Source organism: Macaca thibetana, chromosome 7 (assembly GCF_024542745.1).
Source record: "Macaca thibetana thibetana isolate TM-01 chromosome 7, ASM2454274v1, whole genome shotgun sequence".
NCBI classification, from domain to species: Eukaryota; Metazoa; Chordata; class Mammalia; order Primates; family Cercopithecidae; genus Macaca; species Macaca thibetana.
In genome coordinates, this window is record NC_065584.1 from 97,457,291 (window position 1) to 97,484,356 (window position 27,066).

Genomic DNA, 27,066 nt, shown 5'->3' on the forward strand with positions numbered 1-27,066 from the left:
CCATTATGCATTCCAATCCTGCTATGATTGGATATTTGACCCTCCGTAACTCATGTTGAAATTTCATCCCCGATGTGGGAGGTGGGGCCTAGTAGGAGGTGTTTGGATCACAGGGGTGGATCTCTCATGAACAGCTTGTGCCATCCTCACAGGAACAAGTGAGAGTTCCTGCTCTATTAGGCCTTACAAAAGTCCCCTTGAGAGCTGGTTGTTAAAACAAGACTGGCACCTTTTCCCTTGCTCTTGCTTCCTCTCTCATCATGTGATCTGCACACACCAGCTCCCCGTTCACCTTCTGCCTTGAGTGGAAGCTTCCTGAGGCCCTCACCAGAAGCAGATGCCTATGCCATGCTTCTTGTACAGCCTGCAGAACTGAGCCAAATAAACCTGTTTTCTTTATAAATTACCTAGCTTCAAGTTGAACAATGAGAATACATGGACACAGGAAGGGGAACATCACACACTGGGGCCTGTCAGGAAGTGGGGGGCAAGGGGAGGGAGAGCATTAGGACAAATACATCTCCAAACCCAAGAAAACTGGCATGAACCTATCAATTGACATCAAGAGCTCATTTGGAATTTATTCTCCCAGAGTTCTAACATTACAAGTCACAGTTATAGCAATGGAGAAATAAGCCAAAATAATGTGGAATCCCAGAAATCAGTGGTGACAAGGATACAGATAACAAGGGAGAGCAATGGCACATGTATACCTATGTAACAATGTAACAAACCTGCACTTTCTGCACGTATATTCCAGAACTTAAAGTAAAATAATTTGTTTAAAAAATCACCCAGCTTCAGGTATTCCTTTATAGCAACACAAACAGACTAAGACAAATCCCTTCAGCCTAATTCAGACAATAGCTGTTTATGAGTCATTTCAACACAGCAAATGTTGAGCCAGGTCTGGGCTAAGGCCTGGGAGTGCCATCATGAAAAAAAAATGTGCATTCTTTCTCTTTTCTCTTGACTCTTTCACTTCCTGCCTCCTAAGTACTCAGCTTTCCAAGCACAGAGAGGCTTTTTTTTTTTTTTTTTAACCAGCTGCTATGGTTTGAATGTTCCTGTGTTGGAAACTTAATCCCCAATACAACAGTATGAGAAGTGGGACCTTCAAGAAATGTTTAGGTCATGAGGGCTCTGCTCTCAGGAATGAATTAATGCCATTATCATGGTGGTGGGATAGTTATCTAGGAGTGGGCTTGTCATAAAAGTTAGTTTTGCCCCTCTTGCTCTCTTACCCTCCCTCTCTTGCCTTTCTGCTTTCCGCCATGGGGTGAGGCAGCACAAAGGCCCTCATCAGAGGCCAGTGCCACACTCTGGGACTTTCCCTCCTCCAGAAACATGAGCTACATAAACTTACTTATAAATTACCCAGTCTGTGGTATTCTGTTATGGCAACACAAAATGGACCAAGACACCTGCTCTCCCTGCTTCCTCCCCATCTCCCTTTCTGCCCTGAAGTCCCAATTTCTTGTTGGCTGTTGAACTTCAGATCTTACACTAGGGAAACCCAAAGTGAGCAACAAAAATACTGATTTTTCTTCAATATAAGCCAATAACTTCCTCCTGCCTTGCCTTAAACTGACCTTGATAAATCCCCTCAACATTCAGAGAACAAACTCTTTTTAAAAGATGAGCCTGGGCTGGGCGCGGTGGCTCATGCCTGTAATCCCAACACTTTGGGAGGCTGAGGCAGGTGGACCACTTGAGTTCAGGAGTTCAAGACCAGCCTGGCCAATATGGTGAAACCCCGTCTCTACTAAAAATACAAAAATTAGCCGGGCGTGGTGGTGCGTGCCTGTAATCCCAGCTACTCGGAGGGCTGAGGCAGAAGAATTGCTTGAACCCAGGAGGCAGAGGTTGCAGTGAGCCAAGATTGCGCCACTGCACTCCAGCCTGGGCACCAAGGACGAGACTCCGTCTCAAAAAAAAAAAAAAAGTGAGCCTTGTAATTGTAAACTCCAGTTGGATTTAGAACAGAAAAGCCAAGAACTGAGTGACAAATTTTAAAAGGCAATAGTCACTCAAAGCTAATTTCAGCCTTGTACACACTGAAGGCTCTTGAGAGACAGAGAGATGTGTCCTGTCAAGTTTTGCATATGACACATTTTTCTATGGAGATTTCAATAACAATGATACAAGTGAAGCAGACAGCAGATCTGGGGTCAAAGCTCTGGGTTCAGGTCCAGGCCCTTTTAGTAGCAACTCATTCAATCTCCCTAAGCCTCAATTTTCATATCTTCAAATTGGGGATAATTCCCCATGATGAGGAATGGATCAGTTTTTAAATGGTGAAGAACTCTGCAAATGTGAGCATTTTTTATTCTTCTGGTTTATTTGTACATCTTTCCAGAACAACCAACTTTCATTCTTCAGGCAGGGCTGTGGCTCCCCGCTGTCCCTGTACAATGTCTGTTAGTCTATCTCCTTCTATTTTCAAGCCGCTTCCTAAAAACTTAAGTGATAATAAGGTCTGTGAAAAACTCCCTTGAATTAGGGTCAGGGTAGGACCACACGCTGCATCAGATTGTAGCCTATGATAATGGAAACTTCTGTAGATTGAGGTTGAGGGGCTAGAAAACATTTTGCTGGGGAATTTGCATATATATGTATCTTCCTGGGCTTGGCAGTCTCTTCCGGGGAAAATTTCCCACACAACAGGAAATGAAGTGATTTTTAAAATCTACTCTGCCCTTTTCCAACAAATCCATTCCCATTCCCATAAGCCTGAGAATTTTTAAGGGACAAGGTGAGGAAGGTAAACTGCTGAAAGATTGAAATATTCCAACTGAGGCTTATTTGGAGAACATCACTGTACTGCAGCATGAAGGGCAATGCCTGGTATGTCACAACAATTCAAGAAATATTTGGGAAAGCTGATTGCTGGCAACCTGAGAGCCTGCACCTGTTCTTCCCTTTTCCTACAATTCTTTCTACTTAACCCCCGGTCACTTTTTTTTTTTTTTTCCAGCACAAACTGAACTCGGTTTCTTTTTTCTGGGAAGCCTTCCCTTACCATCATCCTGCACTCCCACTTGCTCTAAATGGTCCCAGAACAACTTGGACATAAATCTCTAGATCCCTTTCATACTTCACTGGAATCATTGGTTCAGTGGCATCCACTCCACTAGTCTGTGAGCTGCTTTAAAGCTAAAACTGTATTTTCTTTTTTTGTGTGTATCTTCACATCTCCAAACCTAAGAAAACTGGCATGAACCTATCAATTGACATCAAGAGCTCATTTGGAATTTATTCTCCCAGAGTCCTAACATTACAAGTTACAGTTATAGCAATGGAGAAATAAGCCAAAATAATGTGGAATCCCAGAAATCAGTGGTAACAAGGATACAGATAACAAAAGATCTTCTTCCACTCACCCAGGGCCTTAAAAACAATGAGCATCAAGAAGAATGACTATGTGGCCTCCTAAGAATTGGTGCTTATGCCAGAGCCTGTTCTGTGACTTCCCCAGCAGCAGGGTGGTCTGGCTGCTATGGAGCCTACCTGGCTCAAAGACACCTGGCTTCCCTCTTCAATTCACTTATGAGCCCTGACATGTGAGAAAACTTCAGGGTCCTCAACAATGCAATGGAGGTACTCATCCTTCACCCCCATCTGTCTCTCACCACTTTCCAAAACATTGACTTTATTTTATTTTTAACCATGGGAAAATATCCCAAGCTTCTCATAGCCAGGTGGTGCTCCCAGAATCTTCCCCACATTCCACCACATGTCTGCCCCCGTCACTGTTAAAGTTAGGTCTGGTTGGGAGCCAAGAAATTCTGATTAATCCCAAGCCAGAAAACTTGTTTCTAACACATCTTTCAGGTTTCTTGGTGCCATGTTTTCAAATCCCAACATGTGGCTGATTAGACAAACAGAGCTTCGCCTTCTTGCTAAGCAGCAGATGTCATCTACTGACTGAAGGGAGAGTCTTTTAAAACTCACAGCACATATTAACATAGCAGAGAAGAGTGGCTACACTTGCCTTCACTCAGAGAATGTAGCTGGACAGCTCCCCTGAGAAGTGTCTCGCCCGGGTTTAATGCAGCCTTGCAAATAACTTCACAGCCACTTGTCCAGGGCACTGCTGGATGCCGAATAAAGGACAAAGAACTATTACACAGAAAGCCAGACAGGGGCTTGAAGAAGCCATTGACAAAAAGGAAATATACATGGCTGATATTATAGAATTGAACCATTTGTTTTGGAAAATGTACAAGTCAAAAAGCACATTTATCCACTCACTGCAGGTGGGAATGCGAAATACTAACTTTCTACAGATTACTTAGAAATACTGAGTTACTTAGACATACTAAATCTGCAAAATGGGGTGGGTGCGGTGGCTCATGCCTGTAACCCCAGCACTTTGGGAGGCCAAGGCAGATGGATCATTTGAGGTCAAGAGTTCGAGACCAACCTGGCCAACATGGTGAAACCTCATCTCTACTAAAAATACAAAAAATTAGCAGGGCATAGTGATGTGTGCCTATAATCCCAGCTACTCAGGAGGCTGAGGCAGGAGAATCACTTGAACCCAGGAGGCAGAGGCTGCAGTGAGCAGAGATCTCGCCACTGCACTCTAGCCTGAGTGACAGAGCAAGACTCCATCTCAAAAAAAAAAAAAAACAAACTGCGAAACGTACCCACCCTTTGAGTCAGTAGTTCCACTTCTAGGAATCTATTCCAAGGAAATTATCAATGATTATGGTTGTGATAAACGCGCAAGGGTCTATACTGTTACATTGTTTGAATAGGAAGAATCTAGAACCAATATAGTTGGACATTATGAACATAAGAATTTCTAATATGTAGATATGATTGAAAATTATAGAATATCATGCAGCTCTGAAAAGCCATTCTACATAATAGGGTTTGGCAAACAGTTTCAACTGCCAGAGGGTGAATATTTTAGGCTTCGTGGGCCATAAGCCAAAATCAAGGCTATTACGTGTAATACTTATAATAATGAGAGAAAACAAATTTCCACACATTTCTGGACAAATTAAAAATACAAGAATGATTAATTACAACTTTTTGTAATACAAGTCAACCAGTGAGAATACTCTAATTCTCTCTGGACTAACAATATTTTGATTAATTGGAATTCAACATCAGTTTTCTTTACCATCAAGTTGATTTCAAATGTTTGTCTGTAAAAAAACAGCTGGCAGACCAAATGAAAACGTACAACAATCAGATTTGGCCTGTGCCTATACTTTGCGGATCTCTGCTATAAATACTTGCTCACATGGAAGAACATTCACGAAATATTGTTATGCAGAATCTGAAACAGTATAAGCAGTGTGTATAGCAGTCCTTTGTACTATTCTCCTACTATCTCCAGTTCTCTGCCTTTCCAGGCACAGAGTAGAAGTGCATGTCCCAGCCCCTTTGTGACCACATGTGACCACAAGACTAATTCTAGCCAATTTTCTCACTGTAGAAATAACCCATGTTATTCTAAGGCCACAGATTGGGAGAAAATATTCGCAAATCACATATGTGGCTTCTATCCAGAATATATTCTTTACAGTCTCAAACTCACTCAGTAAGAAAACAGACAACTCAGTTTTTTTAAATGAGCAAAAGATTTAAATAGACACTTCACCAAAGAAGACATATGGATGGCAAATAAGCATGTGAAAAGACACTCAATGTTATTAATCATTAGGGAAATGCAAATGAAAACTACAACCAGATACCATTTTGCACCTATTAGAATAGCTTAAAGTAAAAAAAAAAAAAAAAAAAACCTGACATTATCAAGTGTTGGGAAGTAAAAGAAGGAAGTAGAACTCCCACATATTCTTGGTGAAAATGTAAAACAGTACAGCTGATTTTGAAAAGTGTGGCACTTTCTCATAAAGTTAAATATACCATATGACTCAACAGTCTTGCTCCAATATATTTGCTCAAAAGATATAAAAACCTATGTTCACACGAAGACCTATATGTGAATGTTTATGGCAGCTTTATTTGTGATCATCAAAAACTGGAAACAACCCAAATGTCCTTCAGCTGGGGAACAGATCAACAAATTGGGGTACATCCATGTAATGAAATGCTACTCAGCCATGAAAAGGAATGTAACTGAGACACAGAATCACATGGATGAATCGTGAACATAATTTCTAAACGAAAGTAGTCAGACTCAAAAGGTTAAATATTGTATGATTCCATTTATATTACATTGTAGAAAAGGCAAAACTATAGGGACAGAGAACAGATGGTTGCCAGGGGCTGGGTGTAGTGGGAGTGGATGACCACAAAGGGGCAGCATGCAGGGTAGTGCAGGGGGTTGGTAGAAGCTCCTTTGTCTTGATTGTGGTGCAGTCGCATGATTATTGCATTTGTCGAAACATAAAAAACTATACACCAAAAAAAGTGAATTGTACTGTATGGAAAACACAAAACAGATTTTTTTTCAGTGTTTAATGCCGATTCTGGAAGGAAGGAAAGAAGGAAGGAAGGAAGGAAGGAAGGAAGGAAGGAAGGAAGGAAGGGAAGGAAGGAAGGAAGGAAGGAAGGAAGGGAGGGAGGGAGGGAGGGAGGGAGGGAGGAAGAGAGGGAGGGAGGGAGGGGAGGAACGAAGGGAGGGAGGGAAGAAGGAAGGAAGGAAGGAAAGAAGGGGAAAGGAGGGAGTAAGGGAAGGAAGGAAGGAGGGAGGAAGGAAGGAAGGAAGGAAGGAAGGAAGGAAGGAAGGAAGGGGGGGGGGGGGAGGGAGGAGGGAGGGGAGGAAGGAAGGGAGGGAGGGAAGAAGGAAGGAAGGAAGGAAGGGAGTAAGGGAAGGAAGGAAGAAGGAAGGAAGGAAAGGGAGTAAGGGAAGGAAGGAAGAAGGAAGGAAGGAAGGAAGGAAGGAAGGAAGGAAGGAAGGAAGGAAGGAAGGAAGGGGGGGGGGAGGGAGGGAGGGGAGGAAGGAAGGGAGGGAGGGAAGAAGGAAGGAAGGAAGGAAAGGGAGTAAGGGAAGGAAGGAAGGAAGGAAGGAAGGAAGGAAAGAAGAAGGGAAGGAAGGAAGGGAGGAGGGAAAGAAGGGAGGGAGGAAAGAAGGAAAGAAGGAAGGAAGGAAGAAAGAAGGGAGGGAAAAGAAAAGAAAAAAAGGAAAGAAGAGAGGGAAGGAGGGAAAAAGGGAAGGAGCAAGAGAAAGAAGGGCTGAAGGGTGGAAGAGAGAGAAGAACCACTGCATGGGCCATGTGGATGGGCAGCTCAGCTCTGCTTAGCCCTGAGATCTAGCCTGGCTGCTGCCCCTCCTTGGACCCAGTGTGGGAGTGAGCAGAAGCACAGGCTGCAACTTGGAAGCTGATGGAGCATCACTCGCTAGTGAGGCCTTCAGGCAAAGGGAAGCCTGAAGTCACTGAAGCTGCCCAGCGAGTGCCTACAGTGCAGAACTGCAAAGGCATCTCCTGGCACCTGCCTCTGTCCTTTGCACACCCTGGTCAAGCAGCTCCCTACATCTGCAGGCAGGGGTTCTGCCACATCCACCAATTCAATTCTTTTGGGCCCAATCCTGCACAGAAGCAAACGGAAGTCAGAGAGAGAGATCGAAAGCTCGTTGCAGATTCAGCAGCCTGCATTCAATGCCTCACTGAGCCCAGGCTGAGCATAGGGTGCTACTGCCCACCATTTTGCCCAGTAATCTTATTCCTGGGCCACACATATGAAGCCCACATATCCCAGTTGTCATTCTGCAGATTAAATGAGACGAAGTGCAATGTCTAACACCAAGTATCACCAAACAAATGTATGCTGACATGTGGTTTTTGTTCCTCCCCTTGATCCTAAGGTCAGCATCCTGGCCTGAGAGCTCTGGTTGAAGGTGGAAGGTAAAGTAACCAACCAATGTTTCATGAGCACCTGTGCAGCTGACATCCTGCCACTGTCTGTGAACTGCAGCTGGGTGCTCCCTCACCTGCCCCTCCCAGACCCCACAGTATCAAACAGGCTGTGTGCTGCTGAGAACAAGCCTTCAGCAAAAGCTCGATTCTGCAGAGAACCAGACCCTCGGCTCCCTGGGGAAGCTGGTGGGTCTTACTCACCTGGGGTCCCAATGAGGTTGGCAGCAAGCACAGCGTTGAGTCCCATCTGGTGAAGAATGAATGAATGAATGAATGAATGAATGAATGGACACGTGCACTATCACCTGTATCTGTTCACACCAAAAGCAAATGATCAAAATCAGTCAATGAAGCATAGAAAACAAGGTATATCCTAGTGCAGGGCTTAATGGGCCAGCTGGTGGCCAGTCAGACTTGAGATCAAATCCCACCCTGCTGCTCGCTGGCTGGGAGGAGCTGGACAAGCAGTTTCCTCTCTGGGAGCCGTTTCTTCATTAGTACAATAGGGGAGCATGTGATATCTCCCTCATAGGGTTGCCGTGGGGATTAAATGAAGTAATTCATGTGAAGCACTTAGGACAATGCCAGGAACAAAGCAAGTATCAATGAATAGTAGCTATCATTATCACTGTCATCATCGTTATCACTATTCAGCTATGGCAAAAGAATAGAGCCACAAAAGTTGAAGCGGTGAAGTGGATGCTGCCTGCTCTTAAGCCCGGACTCCACTGACAGACTTCATGAAAGAGACCAAATTAACAGGTCCCTTTATGGTGTCTCCATCTCTGTGATAACAAGGAAGGGCAGGGTACAGACTATCGTAATGGTTCTTTTTTTTTTTTTCCTCCTATACCTCCCAGAATGGAAGACAATAGCAACACCAAACAGCCCCTGACTGCCGTGTCTTGCATGTTGTCCCTGGCATCCTGTGTGTGCTGTTGCTGTTTGTGCTCTGTTTGCTTATTTCTCCATCACTCTCCTGGGCAAAATTGATCCCCTCATCAGCAGCTGGGAGACAACCGGCTATGATCTCACGCCTTTGGAAGGTCAGCTCAAGAGGCAGCATCTTCCTAGCAACAGTTGCCAGGGAAGATTATGAGGGTGGACTCGACTCCCAGGGGAGAGGAAGACATGGAGGGGTAAATAATTGGCATTTGTTTAAATGAGTGGGGGTGGGGGGTGGGAGGTGGGAGGGCTTGCCACTGTGAAGGGGATATGCAATCTCCCCGGGTAGTGTGCCTCTCATTCCCTCTGTTAGAAGTTCTGGCTGGCCTTTTTGTCTTAAAGTATTACGCTGAAAATTATTCAGTCCAAAGATTCTTAACCCTGTCAGACCCAACATCCCATTTTATAAAATGGTCACGATAGTAATTCACAACATCCCTTTGGCTATTCTTAAATGAAACTATAGATATATAAGCTACCTAAGTACATTTCTTTTTTTTTTTTTTTTACTTTGAGACAGAGTCTTGCTCTGTCACCCAGGCTGGAGTGCAGTGGCGTGATCTTGGCTCACTGCAAGCTCCACCTCCCGGGTTCACGCCATTCTCCTGCCTCAGCCTCCCAAGTAGCTGGGACTACAGGTGCCCACTACCACGCCTGGCTAATTTTTTCTATTTTTAGTAGAGATAGGGTTTCACTGTGTTAGCCAGGATGGTCTCAATCTCCTGACCTCGTGATCCACCCGCCTTGGCCTCCCAAAGTGCTGGGATTACAGGCGTGAGCCACTGGGCCCGGCCTAAGTACATAATTTTTAAAACCAATATAATGCCCTGTAATATAAATGAGAAGTAAAGTAATATATAATACAATGAAAGTCCAGTATGTTTTCCATTTGTTCACAAATACACCTGGAAAACATAATGAATACATCAAGTGCTTACACCTATGTAATCATATGTATGGTATGTTATCTACATTGGTCTTTTATTTTCTCTCCTGCCCCTCCTCTACATCCACACTTTCTAGTTGACATTAGAAACTGGGTAATTTATAAAGAAAAGAGGTTTAATTAGCTTATGATTCTGCAGTCTGTACAGGAAGCATTAACACTGGCTTATGTTTCTGGGGAGACCTCAGGAAGCTTCCAATCATGGCAGAAGTTGAAGGAGGAGCAGGCGTCTCACATGGCAAAAGCAGGATCAAGGGACAGGGGAGGTGCCACACAATTTTAAACAACCAGATCTAGATCACTAGAATAGCACCAGGGGAGAGTGCTGAACCACTCGTGCAAAATCCACCCCCATGAGCCAGTCACCTCTTACCAGGCTCCACCCCCAGCACTGGGGATTACAATTCAACATGAGATTGTGGGCAGGGATACAGATCCAAACCACATCAGTGACAGATATGAATCACCAAGAATCCAATGGTTAGAAGTGCAGTGTGAGAGCACTGTATCAGCACCTCAAACCCTAAGAAGGGTGTTGTCATCAGTGATGTGATTTTCTAAAATGTGAGCAATTCTTGGTAAAGCTAAAAGCAAAACAAAGTATACACTTAGTTCTATTTGCACAGTACTTACTTTCCTTGAAAATTCAGTGTATATTAAAACCATGAAACAGTGGATTGAGTTTATATGTAAAACAGAGTGGGATTTGAGGCCCAGATCATTACAACAAGTTTTGTACCCATTGAATGACCAGCAGAGAAATGTCAGTGGGCTATGCCTTGGGATGCCTTGTGCCCCACAGGGTCCCATGACTCTCTGGTCCCACCAACTAATGCCAGTAGAACCCTGCCTCATTGCTGTGATGGTCAAAAATGTCCCCACGGCTGGGTGCGGTGGCTCATGCCTGTAATCCCAGCACTTTGGGAGGCCAAGGCGGGTGGATCACGAGGTCAGGAGTTTGAGACCAGTCTGACCAACATGGTGAAACCCTGTCTCTAGTGAAAATACAAAATTAGCCAGGCGTGGTGGCACACACCTGTAGTCCCAGCTACTCAGGAGGCTGAGGCAGGAGAATCGCGAGGCGAAGGTTGCAGTGAGCCGAGATCGTGCCATTGTACTCTAGCCTGGGGAACAGAGAGAGACTCTGACTCAAAAAAAAAAAAGAAAAAAGAAAAAGAAAAGGAAAGAAAGAAATGTCCCCACAAATTTCCCAAATGTTTCTATGAGTACCAGTGGTCCAGTTCAATCCCCTCAATTTAAAGGTAGATAAACTGAGGTTCAGAGGGAAAAAAGTGGCTTGTTCAAGAGAAAGCCAAGATGAGAACCAGGGTCTTCTAATGTACAGGTCGGGGACTGAACAATTAACTGAAATTTTGTGAATCATCCCTCACTCCCTGGATGTGGAGACATGAAGCTGTGATCACACGATGATGATATTCATGGCTCTATTTATTGTCTCCTCCTCTGTCCATTTTCAAGGTCAACTTTCCTTCTGATGGCCAGTAATTTCTGGCCATGTACTAAGTTGTGAGCTATTCTGAAGCTCTGCTTTTGGCAGGAAGACATTGTTTTTTAGAGAAACAAGTCATTTCTCCACTTTGGTGCTTATGTTGTTTGGGATGGCTCAACAATAGGGTCTGTTGATGCTGGGCCAATGAAGGAGGATAGGCTAAAGGCCAGTCTTGGGCCACTGTGAAGAGTTTTGATTTCACTGTATGTGCAAAGGGAAGGTTTCAAGGACAAGAGTTTTATCACCTGGTTTACCTTTCTAAAAATTATTAAAGGTCAGCCTGGCACGGGGGCTCACAGCTGTAATCCCAGCACTTTGGGAGGCCGAGGCGGGCGGATCATGTGGTCAGGAGATCGAGACCATCTTGCCTAACACGGTGAAACCCCATCTCTACTAAAAAATACCAAAAAAAAAAAAAAAAATTAGCTGATCATGGTGGCAGGCACCTGTAGTCCCAGCTACTCTGGAGGCTGAGGCAGGAGAATGACGAGAACCTGGGAGTTGGAACTTGCAGTGAGCCGAGATCGTGCCTGGGTGATAGAGCAAGACTCTGTCTCAAAAAAAAAAAAATATATATATATTTTTTTTTAAAGGTCATGTGTTAATTAATAGTATCATTTTTAGGAGAGACATTAATTGATTGCCACATGTTCAAAGGCAACGTCCAGAATGTGAAATTGAAGAAGGAATTCATGACTTTTACAAGTAAAATCAAAGACAACCAAAAATTTTTACTTTTTCCTTCAAAAGCTAAGTGTAGTGTAGCGCCCCCCGTAGTCTAAGTTAGAGAAGAATACTAACACCTGTTTTTCCTTCTGTGCTCAGCGAGCCTTATCTGTACTCCCCAGTTTCACATTCCTTGAGGCTCAGCGAGCTCCTGCTTCACCTCCCTAGGGGAGCTGCAAAGTTACAAGGTTGGTACAGAAACATGGCTTCCCAAGGATGTAAAACATACAGTATAGATAAATGTAAAAGACCGATTAGCTGCCTTTGTTCTCGCTTCCGTAAGTACGCTTCCTGCATCACGTAGCTCCCGGCCACTGACTGCTTAAAAGTTGGCTGCTTTCTTTATCTGGGGCTCAGACTTTCCTGGACGCTAGTCCTACTGAGCCAGGTGATCACCTTTTAATAAAGACCTTTTCTGAACTCACTCTGTTCGGTCTCTTCTATCTTCTGATTGTCCTGCAACAAAATAACTATGAACTAGACACCCAAGAAAGAAGAGACAGCTGAGTTTGTCTGGTGGGGAGGGGGCTGTGATGGTAAGATGACTTCAGACGTGGAGGTGCCCATGAAACAGCCACATGAAGATGCCCAGCGGGCCTTTAACAAAGTGGTCTGAACTTTGCAACAGAGGGGTTAAGCTGAAAGCCCAGCCCTGGGGGTGATAACCAAGGAGAGAAGTGTTGGCCACCACAGGATTAAGTTTAATCGCCCCTAAAACCAGGTGTTACATATGAAGAAAGGGAAAAAACAGATTAAAGATAGAACCCTCAGGAAAGTCCATGTTTTAGTGACAAACAGAGACAAAATGCCAAGAAAGGACACTGAGAAAGAACAAACAGGAGATAAAGGAAGAGAGTGTTGTCGAAACAAAATAGCTATTGAGGACTAGGCCCCATGCTAAGACCTTTCACAACACACACCATCTCATTTAATCCTCACAATAGACCAAGAGCTCATGCCTGGAATCCCAGCACTTTGGGAGGCCGAGTTGGGCAGATCACTTGAGCCCAGGAGTTTGAGAACACCTTTGGCAAAATACCAAAACTCCATCTCTACAAAAAATACAAAAATAAGGCAGGCATGGTGGCACGCGCCTATGGTCCGAGCTACTAGGGAAACTGAGGCTGGAGGATCACTTGAGCATGGGAGGTCCAAGCTGCAGTGAACCAAGATGGCACCACTGCACTCCAGCCTGGGCAACAGAGGGAGACCCTGTCTCAAAAATAATAATCATCATCATGATCATTCCCGCAACAACTCTGACAGCAAGGTAATATTTTGGTCCCCCAATATATCCTTAAAGAAACCACAGAAAAGAAAGGTTAGGTTACTTGTCCACAAATACACAGCTAGTAAGAGGTCAAGCTAGAATTTGAAACCAACTTGTCTGACTACAAAGACTACACGTTAACCTCCTGTTGGATTAAAGAAAGATAAGAACTAAAAATTATGCCTTGGATCTAGCATTCATAACAAAATTCTTGGAAAAAGCCAGGTTTCGGCTCACACAGTTGAGTTGGGGGCCGTGACTCCTGCCCCCGGTAAGCATGGTGCAGGACTCAGAAGGACAGCAGGCTCTGTCAATCTCCATCAGCGATTCACAGCCTCCTGCCACCCTCAGCACAAGCGTGAAGATGGAAAATTTCTCATTATGGATTACATTGTCTTCTCAATAAAGCAAAAATTGCCCCCCAAAATAGATCTTCCCAGACAAGTGAGTAAATGGATGAACTAAGAAAACATGTGTCCAGTCTATTATACAGAGCAAATGAATTTGATTTTAAAATGTGGAAAGCAAAAAATTGATTGTATCACCGACATTGGTCGTCTCTCACTCTTACCCTTAGCAATCTGGTCACCCACACGACGCAGCAATTCCTACACTCTTAGGAAGAGTTTTCTGACAGGCAGTAAGAGATGAGCTCCAACTCCACCCTACAAAAGAAAACCAAGCTTGGACTAACTGGACCAAGCCATCCCACAGGAACAGTTTCCTGCCATTTGAATGAAACTCTCCTTATAGAGAATAGATGACGTTCGTTGTTTGTCCTGGACTTCGAGCGATACTTAGCTTTGCCAGTCTCCTCCAGCAGAAGAAAAATCACGTTATGCTCAAAATCAAAACAATGATAGCCCTCCTGAGGTTGTGGTGATGGGGGATTAAGAGACTGGAGAGGCCAGGCGCAGTGGCTCATGCCTGTAATCCCAGCACTTCAGGAGGCCGATGCGGGTGCATCACGAGGTCAGGAGTTTGAGATCAGCCTGGCCAAGGTGGTGAAACCCTGTCTCTACTAAAAATACAAAAATTAGCTGGACGCGGTGGTGGGCACCTCTAATCCCAGCTACTTGGAAGGCTGAGGCAGGACAATTGCTTGAACCCAGAAGGTGGAGGTTGCAGTGAGCCGAGATCGCGCCACTGCACTCTAGCCTGGGTGACAGAGCAAGACTCCATCTCAAAAAAAAAAAGAAAGAAAGAAAGTAAAAAGACTGGAGAGCAGCCGGGGAGGCAGGACTGGAACCTCCTTTTTCATGGCTGTCCTCAACACTACAGCCCTTGCCTCACTTTGCAGCCAGCTGTGGGGAGCTGGAGAGGGCTGGTCCCACCTAGGGGTTAGGATATGGAGAGGAGCCCACTGGCCCTCAGGGACTCCAGCTTTAGAGGGCTCAGCTATATACACAGAGCTCTGCATTGATTGAAGGCCCAGGGGACTTTGGTGGAGGCCTTTACAAGTATGTGCCTTGGAGGGAAGAAACAGGACACTGGGAGGGAACCACCAACTCTGTTGTGGGTAGAGGGTCAGGAAAGCCCACTGAGGCTGTGACACTGAGCTGAGTCTTGACAGATAAGTGTCCCCAAGCAGATCAAGGGGACCAGGCCACATTCAGGCAGAGAGAGGCGTGGAACAAAGCCTGAATGTGGCAAACACTCCAGAAACACTAGCCAATGGTCACTCGCCAACCTTAGCATGCAGCCAAGTCACCCGTGGAGCCTGATTCAAAATGAAATGGTTGGTTCTCCAGCCCAACTAACAAAAAAATCCCCGTTCCCTAGGTCTGGAGAGGTGTTTGGGAATATGCATGTTTAACTACTGTCCTAGGTAATGTTTATGCAGGTGGTCCCCAGAAGGAGCTGAGGAACATCACTTAGTGGGTGTACGGGCTGGCTCCCAAAGGAAAAAGGCAGAGGCATGAAACAAGAAAGGAGAGATAAACAGGGCCTTTTATTCCTGGAGGCTGAGAGATCAGGGGACAGATTGCCTTTTAGAAAGACCACTCTCAGCAGTGGCCACCTCTGCCACCAAAATATCAGCGCTTGGGGGTCTGTTTTTGCTGCCACTGTCTTGCTACCTGAGTGTTCAGCACGTAGTGGGTACACAGAAAGTATTTCTGGAATGAATGAATGAGTGAGTGAATGGATGTTTTTTGAGTTTTTTTTTTTGTTGTCGAGATGGAGTCTCGCTCTGTTGCCCAGGCTGGAGTGCAGTGGCGTGATCTCAGTTTACTGCAAACTCCACCTCCTGGGTTCACACCATTCTCCTGCCTCAGTTGCCCAAGTAGCTGGGACTACAGGCACCCGCCACCACACCTGGCTAATTTTTTGTATTTTCAGTAGAGACAGGGTTTCACCGTGTTAGCCATGATAGTCTCGATCTCCTGACCTTGTGATCCGCCCACCTCGGCCTCCCAAACTGCTGAGATTACAGGCGTGAGCCACTGTGCCCGGCCAAGTGAGTGAATGGATGAGTAAATCAGTGAATAGTGGCAGGATAGAGGATGGAAGGAGGGTGGGGGGCTCTTACTGCAGCCCTGAGTGTGGTTAAGGAGGTGTTCTATGCCAGGGGAATGGCGCTAGAAAGAAGAGGCAGAATTTGCCATCATCTGGCATATTCGAGGCCATACAGGCCTCACAGTGCTTCTTGGAGGTGTTTCTGTATTTCTGGCAAATTCAGAAATGTCTACAAGACTAAAGCAGTCGTGAGATATAATCAGGATTGAAATATATTCCAAAGCTTGTCCACCGCCCTGCCCCAGCCCTGGGAAATATTGTTCTTCGAGCACAGACAGCTGGGCAGTGGGATGCGGACTCTGTGTTCTCCAGACCAGAACACACCCAGGCCAGGTGGACACGTTTGTGGCTCCCTCCAGCTAGAGGTTTCATTCTGGGTTTGGCAGTCATTTTGGGGTTTCTGTGTCCTAGAGACATTGAACTCTGTACTGAATTTAGGTTTAATAGGCAGCTATTATGTTAAATAGAGACCAGCTGAACTGATTATTTAAGCCATAGTTACGGTCATTTAACAACTATGTGGTTTGACTGCTACATCTCAAGAAAGGTTTTCCAGCCCCCCGCTATGATTACCATTTTGGTAACTGTCCTCACCTAGCCGCTGCTTGCCTGAGGGCCCAGAAGCTCCCCACTCTGCCTCTTTCCCTGGTCCCCAGACTGGTTTCTTTGCAGAGTGTCGGAGTGTCCATGGAGGTCAATGAACTGGAGCTGAGGCTACACATGGCTGTGCAGGAGGGCGTGGCCCTGCAGGCAGGGTGCCTGCCAACCACCTGTCCACAAGGCTCTGGATTTGTCTCTCAATGAGAGTATGGCTTTGCTGGAGAGCTCAGAGGCCACAGCTGAGCCCAGGAGGGGATGAAGTCACTTGGAACCCCTCTAGGAGAAAAGAGTCTGTGTGTAAGAAAGAAATTGGGAAGAAAACTATAGGGGTACAAATTCGCTAGAAGTTTCGCTATTGCAAGGTTACTTAAAGGAACACTGGACCAGTGCCGATGAGACCTGTTCCAACTGGCCCACAAATTAAGGATAAGAATTCAGGAACGTGCATAGCACTTTAAAATTGCCACAGTACCTAAGCATCACATCAACATGCCCAGTTCATTGAACACGGCGTAGACCAGTTTGCGCACTGAACTCACTAGCTGCAATTAGTCATGTGTGAGGACCATGTAACTGTCCAGCAAGGACTGGAAATGTTAAAGCTGGTCTTCTGGCTCAGATGCTTTAAGGACCACGGCTTGAGTGCAGTATCTCTCACCTCATTTGTTTCCCCACCCTGCCTGCACACTTTGAGCACATAGCAGGACTTTTAAAATCTTCCTTATGGACATTTAGAAATGCTTATAATGGGCCAGGCATGGTGGCTCATGCCTGTAATGCCAGCACTTTGGGAGGCTGAGGTGGGCAGATCCCTGAGGTCGGGAGTTCAAGACCAGCCTGGCCAACAATGTGAAACTCCATCTCTACTAAAAATACAAAATCAAAATAAAAGAAATACAAAATAAATAAAAGAATTTTAATTGGCTCATGGTTCTGCAGGCTGTACAGGAATCATATTAGCTTCTGCTTCTGGGGAGGCTTCAGGAAGCTTCTAGTCATGGCGGAAGGCAAAGGGGGAGTTTTCTTCTCACATGGCGGGAGCAGGAGCAAAAGAGAGAGATGGGGGAGATGGCACACCCTTCTACATGACCAGATTCCATGAGAACTCACTCACTGTTGTGAGAATAGCACAAAGGGGATGGTGCTAAACCATTCATGAGAAATCCACCCCCATGATCCAATCATCTCCCTCCAGACCCCACCTCCAACATTGGGGATTAAAACTGAACATGAGATTTGGATGGGGACACAGATCCAAACCATATCACGGGCACAGGACTAATGGCATTTAGTGGCCAGGAGACACAGATGTCACATGTCTTCATGCACAAACTGTTCTGCACAACTTTCAAATGTACTTACAGACATTACGTCAGTTAAAAAAAATTGCTTATAGGCCAGGCATGGTGGCTCACACCTGTAATCCCGGCACTTCAGGAGGCCAAGGCGAGCAGATCACCTGAGGTCAGGAGTTCAAGACCAGCCTGGCCAACATGGTAAAACTCCATCTCTATTAAAAATACAAAAAATTAGCTGGGTGTAAGCAACAAAAATTAATTTCTCACAACTCTAGAGGCTGGGAAGTCCAAGATCAAGGCACCAGCAAATTCAGAGTCTTGCAAGGGTTTAGGGTCTACTTTCTGGTTCATAGATGGTGTCTTCTTGCTGCATCCTCATGCAGTAGAAGGGGCGAGGCAGCTCCCTGGAGCCTCTTTTATAAGGCACTAATCTCATTCATGACAGCTCTTGCCCTTGTGACCTAATCACCTTCCAAAGGCCCCACTCCCATTAAAATACCATTACTTTGGGGATTAATTTCAACATGTGAATTTGGGGGAGATGCAAGCATTCAGTCCATAGTGCTGTCTTTCTCCTTGTAGGCAGTTTATAGGCACATCGTGCTCAACTTTATATCCCCAGCACCTCGAATGTGGCCTGGCTCACCGGTGTTTATGGAATGATTTGCTCCCTCAGGAAGACACATAATTTGAAGATGCTCCACCTGTGTGGCTTTCCTATTCTATATATTAACAATGTATGACTTCTTTGTTTATCCAGGATGTCATATATTCCTTCCCTAGAAGTAGCTTCAGCTTGGGAATTATGAGTCAGCTGTCCCTTTATAAAACAACCCAGGAGACCCGGAGAGTAGAAGGAGTGATGAGAAACTGCAGAGAGGAAGCAACACTCTTTGTAGCCTACTCACATTGGTTCCTTAGAGATTTTCTGACACAGGACTGGAAGTTGTGTGTGACTGTGAGCTTTTCCACTTAGGGACTACCCACTGCTGTCTCCTGTAGGACTTTGCTTATTGGAATTTCAGGATTCACTCGGAATACACAGAAAGCAGATTCTTCCTTTTGTCCACCCACCACCACGAGGCTCCTTCTTGGAGTTAGGCTGGGAGAATCCACTGGTTTCCAGTGTGGCCCAGCCCAGTGAGCCAGTGTGTCAAGTGTCCCTGCTCCGTGTGACTGACTTCGTACCCTTGGAGGAAGCGGAAACATCTCTAAGAATTAAAATTTAAAAAACCTGGAGCGAATGACAGAGGGAAAGGGGCAGATCTGAATGTGTCTGCTTCCAAAACAGAGGGCGCAAGAAGTAGATGACTTCCCCCCGAGCTCTTTAAATTATATTTTACATTCAGAAATTGATTTTTAATCCTGACTCAGTGCATAAACACACATATTGTGATGGTCAGTTTTATATGTCAACGTGGCTGGGCTACTGCCCAGCCATTTGGTCAAACACTAAGCTAGGTGTAGCTGGGAAGGTATTCTGGAGATGTGATTTAAAGTCTATAGTGAGTTGACTTTCAGTAAAGAAGATTACCCTAGATAATATGGGCGGGCCTGGTGTAATCAGTGGAAAGGTCTTAAGAGCAGAATAGAGGCTTCCCTGAAATAGAAGAAATTCGCCCTGGGGATAGCATCAACTTGTGCTGGAAAGTTTCTGCTGCCCTTCCTTCCTGCCCTGTGGACTTGACTGGCCAGTCCCAGAATCAGGCAAGACAATCCTTGCTGTAAATTTTTTTGGATGTATACATACATATTTTTTAAGATAGAAAGAGTTTTAGGCTGGGCATGGTGGCTCACATCTGTAATCCCAGCACTTTGGGGGGCCGACACAGGTGGATCACTTGAGGTTAGGAGTTCAAGACCAGCCTGGCCAACATGGTGAAACCCTGTATCTACTAAAAATACAAAAATCAGCCGGGCATGGTAGCACACACCTGTAATCCCAGCTACTTGGGAGGCTGAGTCAGGAGAATCACTTGAACCCAGGAGGTGGAGGTTGCGGTGAGCCGAGATCATGCTACTGCACTCCAGCCTGGGCAACAGAGAGACACTCCACCTCAAAAAAAAAAAAAAAAAAAAAAAAGTTTTATATATGATTATTTGATTATTTATTCATTTATATTTCCTACTGGTTCTGTTTCCCTGGTGGAACTCTAACTGATACACATACAACTAGCAAAAGATACTCAAGACAGTTATTAACCTTTCCTATGTACAACAAACTTCTATACAGTCAATGCAGGACAGCCCTCTAAATCAGTTTTTTTCCCTAGTAAAGGGTTATCAGCTGCCGTTTAAAAACCATACAGTGCTAGTGAAACTTCTCACACATGCTCCACTGGAAGGTCTGAGCATGAAACAAGTCTGCATGGACACCCTTCTAAGAGGAATCCTTGAGGGACAGAGCACCCAGACTGCACCTAATGGCCCTGCCCAAGTACTGCTGAGCAAGTGTCTCTAGGCCAGATCCTGGAGGAATTTGGACGCCTGCCCTCAGAAGAGGGGGAGAGGAAGGGTGTCAGAGCAGTAACCCTGGGGTCCTCTAAGAGACACAGAGAGGAAGGTGGAGGCATTGATGGGCTCCCCAGGAGGCCAGAGCACTGGAGGACAGGCTGTTCCTTTCCAGGAGCAGAGAACAAGCCAAGAAAACTCTTGGCAGAAATCCAGTTGGAGACAGCATCATGGAGCCATGGGACAATGTTTTGGCAGTGAGAACAATGTGGTTTTCATCGTTTTGAGACAGTAACTCAAAAGGACCTCACCTGCTGGGTTGATGGACTCAGTGCAAGCAACATCGGTTGATCGCATGCACCCAGAATGGGGGTGACTATCCTAAGAACATTTATGGGAAAAGAAAGCTGACGGTTTTAGTTTACCATGAGCTCAATCTGAACCAATCATGTCTAAAAAAAAAAAAAAAGAAGAAAGAAAAAAAAATCTCTCATTAAACACCCTGAATAACAAAAACATACTGTATCACCAGGTTCAATTGCAAATAGCATGAAACACTCTATCTAGTTTACACAGAAAGGGACTTCATACAGTGACTTACGTCCTTGCAAAGCTGATGGAATGGCTGTAGAGCAAGCTCAGAGCTAAGCTGCCAGGAATGACTCCCAAATGACAAGCTGCTGCCTTGGTCCTGATTGAAAAGCCAGGTAACGAGGAGGCTGCTGTCTCGCCTGCTGGGACCAGGGCCACCAGACAGCCTGTTCTAACTCCCTCACCTCCCCAGTGCTGGGACCTCTGCTGCGGTTGTCACAGGAAAACCCAACACTTCCTCAATCACACAGAAGCAGTGGAAACAGTTGCACTTCATGTTATTCACCCTCTCCTTCCACATCTCATGAGACAGGTCTTCTTGGGGAAAGCCAGGCCACGGACTAGAGACAAAGATGCAAGGGAGTGTAGGAAGTGGAAGCTGCGGTTTCCACTGGGGAGCACGGCAGGTCTCTCTGCAGGATCTGTCCCACCCTCTCTTCCCACTTGCACACCTAGGAACACAGAGAAAGCAAACAAACAAACCAAAACACCCAGACACTCATAGCACCACTGAAAGTTTAGTACTCAACAGCTGACCTGCTAACATCTTGGAAGAAATGCAAGAAACCACTTTATTTTTACTCCTGAACCTTTTCTCTACCCACCGGCTCATCATCAGCACAGAGTTTAATGGCTCTAAAGGAAGACTGCCTAGGTTTGAATCCTGGTCTCGCCATTTATAGCTGTGTGACCTTGAAAAAAGTACTAACCTCTCTGTGCCTTGGTTCCTTTTCTGGGGGGGGAGGGAAAGTGAACTGCATAGAAAAAAAAGATAATTGCACCGATCTGCATAAGTGAGTTAATACGTATAAAACTCTTAGCATGGTGCGCAGTATGTAGTAACACTACTTGTTAGCTGTTGCTGTGGCAAATTCTATGTCCATTCAAGACTGGAACTCACGGTCACTAAAGGGTGGGTATTAATGTCGCACTGGTATGAGAGGGTGGTAGCAACAATATTAGCATTGCCATGCAAGGGATGCACATTCTGTGCCGTAAGACAGAGTAGATTGGTGGTTACTAGAGGTTGGGAAAGGGAGGAGGAAGAAAGGATGAAGGGAGAGAAAGAATATGAACGTATTCATCACCACTCAACTGTACACTTAAAAATGGTAAGGATGGTAAATTTAAAAAATTAATAAAAAAATTATTTGGGATTATGTTGTAATTACAAACCAGTTTTGTACAAATCATATCGTTATATGAGTCATCCTCATTTTTTCTTTTTTAAAGTTGAGTTTATGGAGAAAACTTATGAGCAGAGACGTGGGAGAGCACATGCAGTCCTGTGAACTGTCATTGTCCCCAGCTCAGGCCAGCTGTGGCTGGACTGCAGGCCCCACAGCCAAAGCTCCAGGCAAAAGGAAAATGTCCCCGTTAAGCTCCACATTTTATGAGGCCACGGAGCAGCTACAGACACATGATTATGTAACAAGTGAAGTTCTTGACCAGGATAGAAGAGGCAGCCCTAAGAATTAAAGGCTGGTGGCACCAGCCGGTTCTGCCAATGATCTAACTCAGACCTGCTGAGCCAGCCCATGGCTCTGCTGCTGAAAGGGAGGGGGAAGTGAGCCATCAGCCATGCAGATCTGCCTCTCCTCAGTTCGTCCCCTCGCTCGTGGGGGAATATTAACTACAAGTTCCTCCATAGGCTCCTGCTGACACCAGGATTAATGGTTTCCGAAGCATTCCATCACATCCGGGAGGGAGGTGCCAATAGGGCCCCCACACTTATGTTGGATGGAAGTGGACATGTCTAACATCATGAACAGTTTGGGCAGAACATATTCATAACCAGAAAAAGAAGAGTTCTTCATCTATCCCCTCTGGCCTTTAACCTCTTCCCCGGGGACAGACGTGGTCGCATCTTTCCAGCTGAGGTCTCTCTCCCCTCTGGGGCTGAGCCAGATGGTCTTTCCTTTCTCCAGGGCGATGACTTCCACAAGGATCCAGGTGCAGCATTTGTCATGGTAAGTGATGTTGGGGGCAGAAGAGGGGGCTAGAAAACAACCCAAAGCAAAGTCAGGATCCAAGTTCATGTCTATTCAGAAATCCTCAATCTGAGCACTATCAACATATGAGCATCATATGACATAACATGAATTTCCATCAATCCAGAGAACAGAGTGTGTACAAAAAGGAAAAAGGGAGAGAGAGAAAGAGAGAGAGAAGGAAATTGTTTTATTTATTTATTTATTTATTTATTTATTTATTGAGACGGAGTCTTGCTCTGTTACCCAGGCTGGAGTGCAGTGCTGTGATCTCGGCTCACGGTAACCTCTGTCTCCCGGGTTCAAGCAATTCTCCTGCCTCAGCCACCCGAGTAGGTGGGACTACGGGGGCCCGCCACCATGCCTGGCTAATTTTTGTAGAAAGGGGGTTTCGCCATGTTGGCCAAGCTGGTCTCGAACTCCTGACCTCAAGTGATCCGCCCACCTTGGCCCCCCAAAGTGCTGGGATTATAGACGTGAGCCACCGCGCCCGACAAAATGATTCCTCTTTCAATATGTCCAGCTCAAAAGAAAGGAGAGTAGTAGACTGCTGCTTCTCACGTTCTCTTTGTTCCCCATCTCTGCCTCCTGGGTGCCAAGGAGCTCAGACAGACAGACAAACAGGCAGACAGGGCGAGGCTATGCAGAACTCATAAATAGCTGAAGCCAGTCTGACCAGCGGGCCCTGTATAAGTTGTCACTGGAGACACAAATTACCAAATTTGTCTCAAAGAGAAGCACAAAGGCTAGGCACAGTGGCTCACGCCTGTAATCCCAGCACTTTGGGAGGCCGAGGCAGTCGGATCACCTGAGATCAGGAGTTGGAGACCAGCCTGGCCAACATGGCGAAACCCCGTCTCTACTAAAAATACAAAAATCAGCCAGGTGTGGTGGCGCACCTACTACCAAGTAGTAACCCCAGCTACTTGGGAAGCTGAGGCAGGAGAATCGCTTGAACCTGGGAGGCAGAGGTTGCAGAGAGACTCTACCCTGGGCAACAGAGTGAGACTCTGTCTCAAAAAAAAAAAAAAAGAAAAGCACAAAAATTTGTGTTAACCAACAAGAATGTAAGAAAGCAAACCAGGTTTAAAGAACTGCCTCCCCCGAAAAAGGCTTTTGAGTCAGATTGTTGTCACAGCACATTCCTTCAAATGTTCATGGAACAGATTATTCTCATATTATAAAAACTGTTCCAAAGTGTGGAAAAAGATGGAATACAATCCAATTTATTTTATCAATCTAGCACAGTACTAATACCAAAACATTAAAAAGGATGTAGCAAAAAAAGAATAAATTCATTTCAATAATAGGCTACAAAGATCCTAAATAAATTCTAATTATGTCCTAGCACTCTGAATTTGATGGCTCCTCAAAAGACGTTGACAGCTTTGGTGAGACACAGTGGGCTGCATGTGCTCCTACCATTTGCCACAGTGAGGATGCATGTGTTTCCTCTGGGCCCACTGACACCTGTGAGGGTGGCTGGGATCTTTCCCTAGGGGGCAGCCCACTGGGCAGGGAAGCCCCAGCAGCAGGAGGACAGATCTGAGGCTATAGTAGAGTTGTCAAGAGAGTCGAAAAATCACTTGGCTCTTGTAAATAATGCTACAATAAACATGGGAGTGCAGATATCTATGATTTTATACTTATTTCAATTCCTTTGGATATATACCCAGAAGTGGGGTTGCTGGATCCCATGGTAGTTCTGGTTTTAGTTTTTTGAGGAACCTCCATACTCTTTTCCATAGTGGCTGTAGTAATTTACATTCCCACCAACAGTGGGCAAGGGTTCCCATTTCTCCACATCCTCCACAACACTTATCTTTTGTCTTTACTGGATTTTTAAAATGTGGTATATATACACAATGGAATACTATTCAGCCATTAAAAAGAAGAACACTTTGTCATTTGCAACAACATGGATGAACCTTGAGGACATTATGTGAAGTAAAATAAGCCAGGCAAAGAAAGACAAATACTGCATGATGTCACTGATATGTGGAATGTGAAAAAGTTGAACTCATAGAAGTAGAGAGTATAATAGTTACTGGGGCTGGAGGAGCAGGGTGGGAATGGGGAGATGTAGGTCAAAGGGTACAAAGTTTCTGTTAGACAGAAGAGGCTTTAGAGATGGATTGCACAGCAGGGTAACTGTAATTAATGATATGGTTTGGCTGTGTCCCCACCCAAATCTCATCTCGAATTGTAGCTCCCACAATTCCCACATGTTGTGGGAGGGACCTGGTGGGAGGTAACTGAATCATGGGGGCAGGTCTTTCCTGTGCTCTTCTCGTGAGAGTGAATAAGTCTCATGAGATCTGATGGTTTTATAAAGGAGAGTTTCCCTGCACAAGCCCTCTTCTCTTGTCTACCACCATGTGAAACGTGCCTTTCACCTTCCGCTATAATTGTGAAGGCCTCCCCAGCCACGTGGAACTATGAGTCCCTTAAACCTCTTTCTTTTGTAAATTGCCCAGTCTCAAGTATGTCTTTATCAGCAGCATGAAAACAGACTAATACAGTTAATCATGTGTTGTAAATTTCAAAATTGCCTAAATGGTAGATTTTAAATGTTCTTACCACATTGATGTGATGGATATGTTCAGTAGTATGATTTAATTATTCCACAATGTATACAGGTACCAAAACATCACATTATACTCCACAAATATGTACAATTATTATTAAAAATAATTTTTTTTACATAAAGGTCATGCAGAACTAGAACTTTATCTAGAATATTGGGGAACAGCACCTTGGGGAGCTCTGCAGCTCTCCTCAACTAACCCCTTTAGCCCCATGTGCCCCCACGAGATCCCCAGCCTTCACAGGCCTGGCATGCGTGGGCTCCGACATCACACAGCGGGCTCCGACATCCAGGGAGAAAAGAAGGTGACAGCATCGAGGGAACAAAGGAAAGTCCTGGCTCCTCCCTCCCTGCTGTGGCCCCAGCATGCTAGAGGGTCTGCCTTCCAGGGAGGGGGTGGCCAGCGGGACTGTCTTCCAGGTCAGAGGTCCCAGCTCCAGCCTGTGCAGAGGAGGGCAAGGAGGTGCAGTTTAAATTGAGTTTGAGACTGAAGCATTGCACTGGGCTGAATTTTAATAACTCAGGGGACCTGGGGTACTACAGGACTGGGATGCGGTTGCAGGTTCGGTGACCTGGCGGAGAGCACTGCCCAATGAACTGGGTGTATTTACCCAATGTTCTCCAAGCATATATTATTTCTATAAATATGGCCAGGCATGGTGGCTCACACCTGTAATCCCAGCGCTTTGGGAAGCTGGGATGGGTGAATCACCTGAGGTCTGGAGTTCGAGACCAGCCTGGCTAACATGGTGAAACCCTGTCTCTACTAAAACTACAAAAAAAAATTAGCCAGGCGTGGTGGCAGGCGCCTGTAATCCCAGCTACTCGGAAGGCTGAGGTGGGAGAATTGCTTGAACCCTGGAGGTGGAAGTTGCAATGAGCGGAGATCGTGCCATTGCACTGCAGCCTGAGCGACAGAGCGAGACTCCATCTGAAAAAAATAAAAAAAAATAAATAAATAAATAGGAAAAAAGATTGAATCTGAGACTGTGGGTTCTATGGAAAGGAAAAGTTTGCCATTTAAGGAATGTATGAAGAAGGCTGTGCTATTTGACCTAGGGAAGAGGAAAGGGAATTTATCACATATTTAAAAGGGTATCCTTTATAACCATCAACTCCACAAAAACATAAGCTCTAAATAATAATACTTGGGAGAAAGAATAGGCTTATTGTGTGATCTTGAAAATGCCAGGACAAGGGTCTGAGGGCCACTGATTTCTAACCTCAGGGAGGCAGATTTCTGTTCCGTATGAGGACAATTTTCCATCATCGCAGGATGAGACAGCATCAGCTGTCTGCCCATGTGCCACACTGGCTGCATTACCACATTCTGGGAAGGAGCCTTAGTGGCCCATACAGCTCCAATGTTCTAGAATTCCTTGCTTGCCAGGGCTAGCCTAGAGCATACTATTTAATGCTGAGTCCAGCCAAGAAGGGGTGGCCAGTAGCTGGTATCATCCATAAATAGTGTGAATCTAAGATTGTCTCACACTCAAATACATGAGGCTGTGTATGCAGCATGGCTCACTGTGGATATGCTGTCCTAAAAATCTTACTCAAGGTGGTAGGGGCAGGTGGAGGATGGGTAGAAGGCAGTGGAACCCAGGCTTGGGAGAGCAAACTTCCCCTTCTCCCCAGGGAGAGGCAGCGGAGCCAGCTAGTGTGCCCATGGCTGGAGCCAGTCCCAAGCCCAGTGGTACTGGGAACGCTGCCCTCTGAAGTCAGTTAAGGACATAGTGCCTCTTGGAGTAGCCCCTGGGCAGAGTTGGATGCCCAAGTATCCTTCCTTCATT

General features: G+C 45.5%; 1 pseudogene; it reads right to left on the reverse strand.

Moving 5' to 3' along the window:
• The window catches only part of LOC126959230 (putative uncharacterized protein UNQ9370/PRO34162), a 39,237-nt pseudogene extending 32,889 nt beyond the window's left edge, over positions 1–6,348 (reverse strand).
• Between the last annotated feature and the right edge of the window lie 20,718 nt (positions 6,349–27,066).